Below are 8,870 nucleotides of genomic sequence, written 5' to 3' on the forward strand. Positions count from 1 at the left end.
CACAGTAGCTTGAAAAAGTAGGTCACCCAGTAACACCAGAATTCAGGAATTACACTAATAGCATGTGGGTACAGCCAAGGCTGCCTGTAACTAGTAGTACAAAAAACTGGCACTGATACTGTAAATTTCAATATTAAGGTATCCATTTAAATTGTTTTACTGATCATTTCAGTCAAGCACTATGCACCAAAATTATACAAATGATACAAACTCATTTATAATATTACCTTAAGGACTGACAATATACAATTTACGGAACTAAGATCTCTTTTAAAGAATCGTCCTGTTGGATTTTTTTAATAACTTACCTTACAGGATCGAAGTAGTAAAACACTAGTTATTTCTGGAATATAATAGTTGTTGAAAATTGAATAGTCACTTGAAGATGTTTTTTTGAGCTTCTTCACTTTGCCTTCATAGCGCATGCTATAAAAATCACTGCCATACCTGGCAAAGCTGAATATCCCCACACCTACAAAAGAGGATAAGCAGCGACAGAATGAGAGTAAGGTCCCTGAGGAAAGACCAAAGAAAGAAGAGCCTGCTGGCCCATCTGGCCAGTGAGTACACCTCTGTGTCACTGTGTCCATACCATCTGATACATTTATGGTTTGCCACCAAAAAGAAAGACTTTTGCCCCAGATTTCCCTATCAAAATCTTTTGCTGCTATTCACTTTGCCTTGCCCTGTAAAACTTAATGGACTTGAGGTGAAATACTGGAGAAACTGAAGTTTCAGAGAGTCTTTTCCCACAAAAGAAGTCTTTTTCTGAAAGTAGCAAGTACTCCAAATCACATACTCAAAGAGGAATCATAAAAAATAACCACTTGGGTTGGGCGTGGTGGCTCACACTTGTAATCCCAGGACTTTGGGAGGCCGAGGCAGGTAGATCACCTGACGTCAGGAGTTCAAGACCAGACTGGTTAACATGGTGAAACCCTGTCTCTACAAAAATACAAAAATTAGCCAGGCATGATGGTAGGTGCCTGTAATCCAAGCTACTCAGGAGGCTGAGGCGGGAGAATGGCTTGAATCTAGGAGGCAGAGTTGCAGTGAGCCGAGATCGCACCATTGCACTCCAACCTGATGACAGAGCGAGACTTCATCTCAAAAAAAAAAAAAAAAATCACATTAACAATAGGCAGTCATGATTTCACTCTTTAAGGACACACTAAACAGATCTGTTACACGTGTGTCTGGAGGGGTTGCTGGCCTTCCCTCACGCAGCACTGACTGAAGACAACTGCCCTGATGTCTTGAAGACCATGCTTTAAACCACGGCTTTAGACAGAATAACCCCTTCCCCTGCCCCACCCCCACCCCCTTTTTAAAGAACAGCCCAACTCTATTATGTCACTAGTGTCTGGTGACCAGAATAAATACCCTTGTAACTGACTTCCTGTGTTACATTTAGAGTTATATCAACCATCTCTGCAAGCACAGAGAACACGGTTTGCTACATAACTCACTCTACAGGGTACTGCTTCATAATTCGACTTGTTTACATGATCACTTTTATTTATGTCTCTCATTCAGTTTTTATTTTAAAGTACTACTTTTTTTTTTTTTTTTTTTTTGAGACAGTCTTGCTCTGTAGCCCAGGCTGGAGTGCAGAGGCGCAATCTCGGCTCACTGCAAGCTCCGCCTCCAGGGTTCACACCATTCTCCTGCCTCAGCCTCCTGAGTAGGGGGGACTACAGGCATCCACCACCACGCCCAGCTAATTTTTTTTTTGTATTTTTAGTAAAGACGGGGTTTCACCGTGGTCTCAATCTCCCGACCTTGTGATCTGCCCGCCTCGGCCTCCCAAAGTGCTGGGATTACAGGCGTGAGCCACCACGTCTGGCCAAGTAATACATTTTTAAAGAAAATAAACTCATAGATTTGTCCAATCTAATTTGATTCAAAAACAACTTATTCGCCTCCCTTTACCCAGAAAGTGTAGACTGATATTAGAAAATTAGGGAAAAAAGCATTCTGGAAGTTAAGAAAACACTATATCTATTCATGTATCACAAGTAACCCCCTCTGGCCAATCAAGTGTGAGCATATCTCACTACAGTAATACTTTCAGCAAGGACACTTCTTTCTTCCAATAATCCTACAAACAGAAGATTATTTTCTTTTATAGTCAATGCGTCCCAATTTAAAAATATGAATCTTTGTAAACTTGGAGAAAACAAGACCACTGTGTTAAGATACTGTCACTGTGTAATCCTGCTACTTTCCTATGTCAATCTTTCATGTCATGTAATATTTAAGAAATTTACAAAAAAAAAGAATTAAAGTAAAAACCGTTTGGGGAAATGTTTCCTGACCTCCTCAAATATGTAAGATAAATCAGCTAGCAATATCTAGATAAACAAACATGTGGTTTTAAAATTTTTTTTTTAGCTGGGTGTGGTGACTCACACCTGTAATCAAAGCACTTTGGGAGGCTGAGGCAGGAGGATCGCTTCAGCCCAGGAGTTCGAGATGAGCTTGAGCAACACAGGGAGATCCCATCTCGACAAAAAAAAAAAAAAAAAAAAAAAAACAGCCGGGTGTGGTGGTCCTGTGGTACCAGCTACTCGGGTGGCTGAGGCAGGAGGATCCCTTCAGCCTAGGAGGTTGAGATTGCAGTGAGCCATGATTACACCACTGCACTCCAGCCCGGGTGACAGAGGGAGCCCCTGTCTCAAAAGAAAAATAAAAGGTAGATAAAATTATTTTTCAATGTTTCCATCTCTATCAGGTTAATAATAAAAGAGAAAACATATGATAAAAAGCTATCGCACACCACCAAAGTCAGTAACAGAGTAGTGACCCACGTCTCCAAGAGTGCATGTTGGTAGGGCCATGGGGGGCTACAAGAAACCTCACATAAATGGAGAATAAAGAATAAAGGAATAGGTGGGAAGAGATTCCATAACCCTACAGCCCCCAACTCTAGTAGAAACATTTGTACCAAAAAGTTTACCACCCCCCACAAATCCTAAGGCTAATGTAACATCCAGACAGACCATAAACTCTAAGGATATTCCCTGTACATACTCCCCATCCCCAGAACACTAATAAACCACTCCCCTTGGGGGGCCTTTTCCCTTTCAAGTCTGTCTTGGATTCTTGGGGGTGAAGTTAGAGAGGTAAGAGCAAAAATGAAGGGGAGGGGAGAAGGTAAGTAGGAAGATGACAAAAAAAAAAAACGTTAAAAATATAACTGGTTTCCAGAACCTTTCCCATCCCCAATATTACCATGCAGAGTTCCTAATGAGTCAAGGTTTATTACATATCTCAAATCAAAGATGGAAGTTTTGACTTTTTAAATTAAAAAACAAACATCGTAGGATGAGAAAGAAGTATACACTTACTCTATAGCTCTTCTATCTGTGCAAGATGATTATGAAAAGAACTGAAAAACAATTAGCAAGATTTTCACATCCATTAATAATAGCTCAAACTGTAAATGGTTTAATTCACCTTGCTACTGAATTACTGACATTTACTAGCTGTTATGCTGAATGCCTATATATATGACAGGCCTATATATACTTTTTTTTTTTTTTGAGACAGGGTCTCACTTTATTGCCCAGGCTGGAGTATACTGGTGTGATCATGGCTCACTGCAGCCTCAACCTCCTGGGCTCAAGCAATCCTCTCACCTCAGCCTCCTGAGTAGCTAGGACTACAGGTATATGGCACCAAACCCAGCTAATTTAGTTTTTTTAATTTTTATTTTTTTGTAGACATGTGGTCTATGTTGTCCAGGTTTATACACACTTTTTATGTATAGGCACTTTTATGTAAATTATCTCCAAATCACTCCATGATGTGGATATTGTTACCTTTAAGGTCATGTACATAGTGAATGGCCAACTGAAACCCAGATTATCAGAATCTACCAACAGCATGCTTCCCATTATGGCATAATGTCTCAACTGAAAATACTATACAGTTTTAAATATCAAAACGATTCTTGGTTGGAATTTTTTTCCCCTCTTTTAACATCTTCAAATATTCTCAAGTTGAAGAAGCTTCTAACAACAACGCCAAAAAAGGAATACCATCTGTCAGAGAGGCCTGTCCAAAGACAAAATTCCACGAGTCTCTTGGGTAAAGATCAATCATTGTTACGCCCACAATACAGAAGGCATCTTCAGGTTTCTTCTTTTTCAAGAACTTCAGGATGTCCCCTATTTAAAAAGAAATAAATAAATGTATGAGTGTATGTTATATACATATGCTTCCTTTACTCGGTTTAAATTGCAAAGTTGTGTAATTCACCTGCATGAATTTGTAGGTTTTGTGTGTTCTCATTGACTCTAAAGGAACACCTTGTTGCAGAAACAGGAACTGGTTCTAGGAGTTTCACTCTCAAGCCATAGAAATATGCTTTACAGTAGCCCGTGAGCCATTTAATATATTCTTCACTGATAATTCTGGTGTTTCCTAGAGAGCCTATAATATGGAAGAACATTTAAAAACAGACTTTAAGATGATTATTCAGTGTTTACCCAGTCTATGAGTAAGAGGATTCAAATTAGAAACAAAACCAACTTTAAATTTTCAATACACCTTTATCATTCATTGGTGTTGCTATGAATTAAAAACAAATAAAATGTTATCTTTTAAGTCAGTTTGGCTACAAAACTTGTACCATTGCAATGATATCAAAAATGATCCTAAAACAGCCCATCTGAATCAGACCAATAGCCTGGACTATTCCTGACAACAGCGCCATCGCAAAACCGAACCAAAACCAGCACATTACCAGTATTTACCAATGGACTGTATATAAATGCTGCGTTTGTCTGGAGAGGGTGTCTTTCTCTAAGGATCACTGAAGAACTGTTCAAAGTCTTGGGGGGCCTCAGGGTGGGAGGTGATCCAATCTGGAGAATGCAAGGTAATCGGCCCAAAGAGATCACTGGCTGGCTGGAAGGCTTCATTCATTAAACGCTGTTCCCCAGCATCTAATTTCTCATACTGTGACACAAGCACTGGGTTCTTTGAGATGAGAGCTGTTTTTAGGGTCTGTTCAGAGTGTCGTAATATTTGCATCTAACAAAAAAACACAAGTAGTCAAATATAAAAATGCATATCCATATTGAGGACTTTACCTAACCTCCATATACACCTCTGATTTCTCCCTAGAGTGAAATGACTGACTGATAATGTTTTAGAGTGGTCACATTTAAGAGTGGTTTCCTCATGTCCAATCAATTTCTTGGGGAGCTAAGAAATTAAAAAGACAATCATGAAATCCATTCCTCTATCTCATAAGGAATCTGCTCCCATTACAAAAACTAGTGGTGGCCAGGTGTGGTGGCTCATGCCTGTAACTTCAGCACTTTGGGATAGGAGGATTGCTTGAGGCCAGGAGTTTGAGAACAGCTAGGGTAACATAGTAAGACCCTATCTCTACAAAAAGTTTAAAAATTCCCTGGGCATAGTGGTGCACACCTGTGGTCCTAGCTACCAGGGAGGCTGAGGTTGCAGTGAGCCATGATTGTGCCACTGCACTCCAGCCTGGGCAAGAGTCCAAAACAAACAAACAAAAAACCTCATGGTGACCATAGGAGCAGGACCTCACACCCTATTTCCTTCTTTTGGGGAATAATAATATTGGCCTGGCATGGTGGCTCACGCTTATAATCCCAGCACTCTGAGAGGCCAAGGCAGAAGGACTGCTTGAGCCTAGGAGTCTGAAATCAGCCTGGACATCATGGCAAAACCCCACATCTACAAAAAAACTAGCCGGGCGTGGTGGTGTGCACTTGTAGTCCCAGCTACTTGCGAGGTAAGGTGGGAGGATCATCTGAGCCCAGGAGGTCGAGGCTGCAGTGAGCCGTGATTGTGCCACTGCACTCCAGCCTGGGCAATAGAGACTCAAAAAATAATATTATGAATTAACTCATTAGTGCCACATGAAAAATACTCACCGTTTCTAATGTGACTCAAAGATCTTCAACATCAAATAAAAACAAAACTAATGTAAGCCCTATCAATTCTGCAATTTAACTGTAGGCTGAGAAACTACAGCTTAGCCACTGAAGTTTACGGCCTCAAAGTCATGTCACATTAGAGAAGACATCAGATGACTAATCAAAAGCCAGACTCACAATGACAAGTTTCTTCCATTCACATCGTGTTCCTATGTAGAGCTTTCATCCTTCCTCTTGAAGGGTCCAATGTTCCACCACGAGGCTTTTTGAATTAGACAAGGGGGGAAAAAACTGAACATCTGTCCGGATCACCTCTGTCATATTTTCTAATTATCTAGATTTGGCCAGTTTAATGATAGACGACTGATGGGAAAACTTAAGCTAATGTCTGTTCTGATTGAACCTCTGAATTCTGGGGTTGAAGAGGCTGGCTGAAATTCCAGATCAAATGTCTCTGCACTCAAGCTCTGATATAAGCATAGGCTCATCCTCACTCCCACACAACTGGGTGGAAATCTGACTTCTACAGGACAAAATACAAAACAAGATGCACCTTCCTGTAGTCTACCTACCTTGATTAAGAAGGAAGGCTCCCACGGAAGCTTTTATCTTACAAGGACGGACATGTCTGGGCCTGGCCGGAAAAAAGTTGTGGAGTGTGCCTTCATCTTAATATTAAAAAGGCAGTATGAAAGGTCAGGAGGCCTCCTCTTGCCTCCCAAGCCTAATCTAGGGAAGCTGCGGGAGAAGACAGGCAGGGGGCGGAGAATTCGGTCACTGCAGTGGGCTGGAGGCCTGGGATGCTTTGGTCCCAAAACATCCCGGGCAAACCGGGAGGAGTTGGCCACCCTGGCTGGTGGCCTATAGCAACTCGCACTGTGGGCTCTGGTCTGTGCAGGCACAACCCAGTCTCCGGCTGGGGGTGGAGTGGGGGTTCCCCGGGGACTCTCGCTTCGCCACTTCTTCCCCAGGAGCCACGAGAAAGGCCTCCCTTGCGCCCTAGAGGCACTCCGCCCCCGCAGTCCCCGCGGCTTCCGTTATGTCCGCCCCTCCTACATCCTCATCCCTCTCCACTGACCGCGACTGGCCCCCGCCTCTAAGACCCGACTGCCCTGCCTAGGGGCCCCGGCCCAACTCTGACAGCACCCGCGAACCGCCCCAACTCAACAGGCCTCGACCCCACCCACCCGCGGCAGCACTCATGCGCTGGCGCACCGCGTCTCTTCGCACTACGCCACGCCCACTGGCGCCACGCCCCTTCGCGCCACGCACCGCGCCGCTCCGTCGCGCACGCCCTGTGGGCCCCGCCCCACTCATGACACGCCCGGGCCACGCCGCTGAGGGCGCGGCTGCCTGGGCAGGCGCGGAGCAGGAGCTCAGCGGCCGCGCCCGGCCTCTTCCAGACTAGAGGGTCGCGAGGGGACTACAAGCCCCAGCTGTTCGTCCCCACAGTCGCCAGTTCCTCGCCTGCCCTCGCGGGGGCTCCGCGACCCGATTATCGAGAGACACAGACGCGCCCGTGTCGCTGGTGTGGAAGGGTTTGAGAAGACGTCCCCGGCGTGATGAATGCAACCAGCGTGGCCCCAAATGAGTCGGTGGCCGCCACAGGTTGACGTAGAGCCGCGGCGTTCCCCGGGGATGTCACCCGCAGGACTTTCCCTTCTTTTTTTGTTGGGAGCCGCGGGGGCTGGAACCTAGACGCGCAAGTGTGGGGTGCGTCCTCGTGGCGTTCCTGGCGCTCCAAGGCCGAAACCCGGATACCGAGGGGAGGCCGTGAGTTCGGAAAGGCACCGCGGGGCCGGCATTAGGGCTGAGCTAGCTCTGTGGCCTCGGGTGGGAAGTTCAGTCTCTCTGGGCCTCGCCATTTTCTTTTTCTTTTTTCTGATTTTTTTTTTTTTTTTGGGAGACGTTGTCTCGCTCTGTCGCCCAAGCTGGAGTGCAGTGGCACAATCTCGGCTCACTGCAACTCTTGCTTCCTGGGTTCAAGCGATTCTCCTGCCTCAGCCTCCCCAGTCGCTGGAACTACAGGTGCCCGCTATCACGTCCTGCTAATTTCTGTATTTTTAGTAGAGACGGGGTTTCACCATATTGGCCAGGCTGGTCTCGAACTCCTGACCTCAAGTGATCCGCCCGCCTTTGCCTCCCAAAGTGCTGGGATTACAGGCATGGGCCACCAAGCCCGACTTCGCCCCCTCCCTGCCTCCCCCCCACCAATAAAGACGGGTTTTCACACTTGCCTAGGATGGGCTCGAACTCGTGAGCTCAGGTGATCCACCCGCCTCGGTCTCCCACAGTGCTAGAATTACAGATGTGAGCCACCGAGCCCTGTCTCAGTTCTTACTCAAGTCAGGCCATTTTACCATTCTCTGGATTTTCCTCATCCTAATTTTCCTTCCCAGTCTCCAGGAAAGATAGGCACATTTTCTTGATGACTTCAGCCCTTGTAACCCCTTGTTGGCTCTCCTTAGAGGACATGACTGTTCTCAAAGTTTGAAATTGAGAATACTGACGCACCACTCCTTCAATTTTTCTTACATGTGCCTTTTGACTGGGCGCCTATCTCCCGACTGCGTGAGGTAGCATAGCGTAGGGCCAAAGGTGGTTGGTCTGTGCTTGAATCCCAAAACCCGCAATTACTAGCGTGGGACGTGTGCCAGTTAACTTGACCTCTTTTTCATCTCTTCATTAGTTTGTAAAACGGAGACAATTACAGCCCATCTTTATTATTATTATTATTGGACACGAAGTCTCGCTCTGTCGCCCAGGCTGGAGGGCAGTGGTGGGATCTCGGCTCACTGCAACCTCTGCCTCCTGGGTTCAAGCGATTCTCATGCCTCAGTCTCCCGAGTAGCTGGGATTACAGGCACGCACCACCAAGCCCGGCTAATTTCTTCCTTCCTTCCTTCCTTTCCTTCCTTTCCTTCCTTTCCTTCCTTTCCTTCCTTT

The 8,870-nt window shown here is 45.3% G+C and overlaps 1 pseudogene across 1 annotated transcript; it reads right to left on the reverse strand.

Moving 5' to 3' along the window:
- Positions 1-308: 308 nt before the first annotated feature.
- LOC112617722 lies at positions 309-7,085 on the reverse strand (annotated as a pseudogene). Its single transcript, XR_003117948.1, has 6 exons — positions 6,497-7,085; positions 6,102-6,186; positions 4,761-5,040; positions 4,264-4,437; positions 4,044-4,172; positions 309-472 (listed from the first exon to the last, which is right to left on the reverse strand). The product of XR_003117948.1 is annotated as an archaemetzincin-2-like (transcript).
- Between the last annotated feature and the right edge of the window lie 1,785 nt (positions 7,086-8,870).

This window comes from Theropithecus gelada, unplaced genomic scaffold (genome assembly GCF_003255815.1).
Source record: "Theropithecus gelada isolate Dixy unplaced genomic scaffold, Tgel_1.0 HiC_scaffold_366, whole genome shotgun sequence".
Classification (NCBI taxonomy): Eukaryota; Metazoa; Chordata; class Mammalia; order Primates; family Cercopithecidae; genus Theropithecus; species Theropithecus gelada.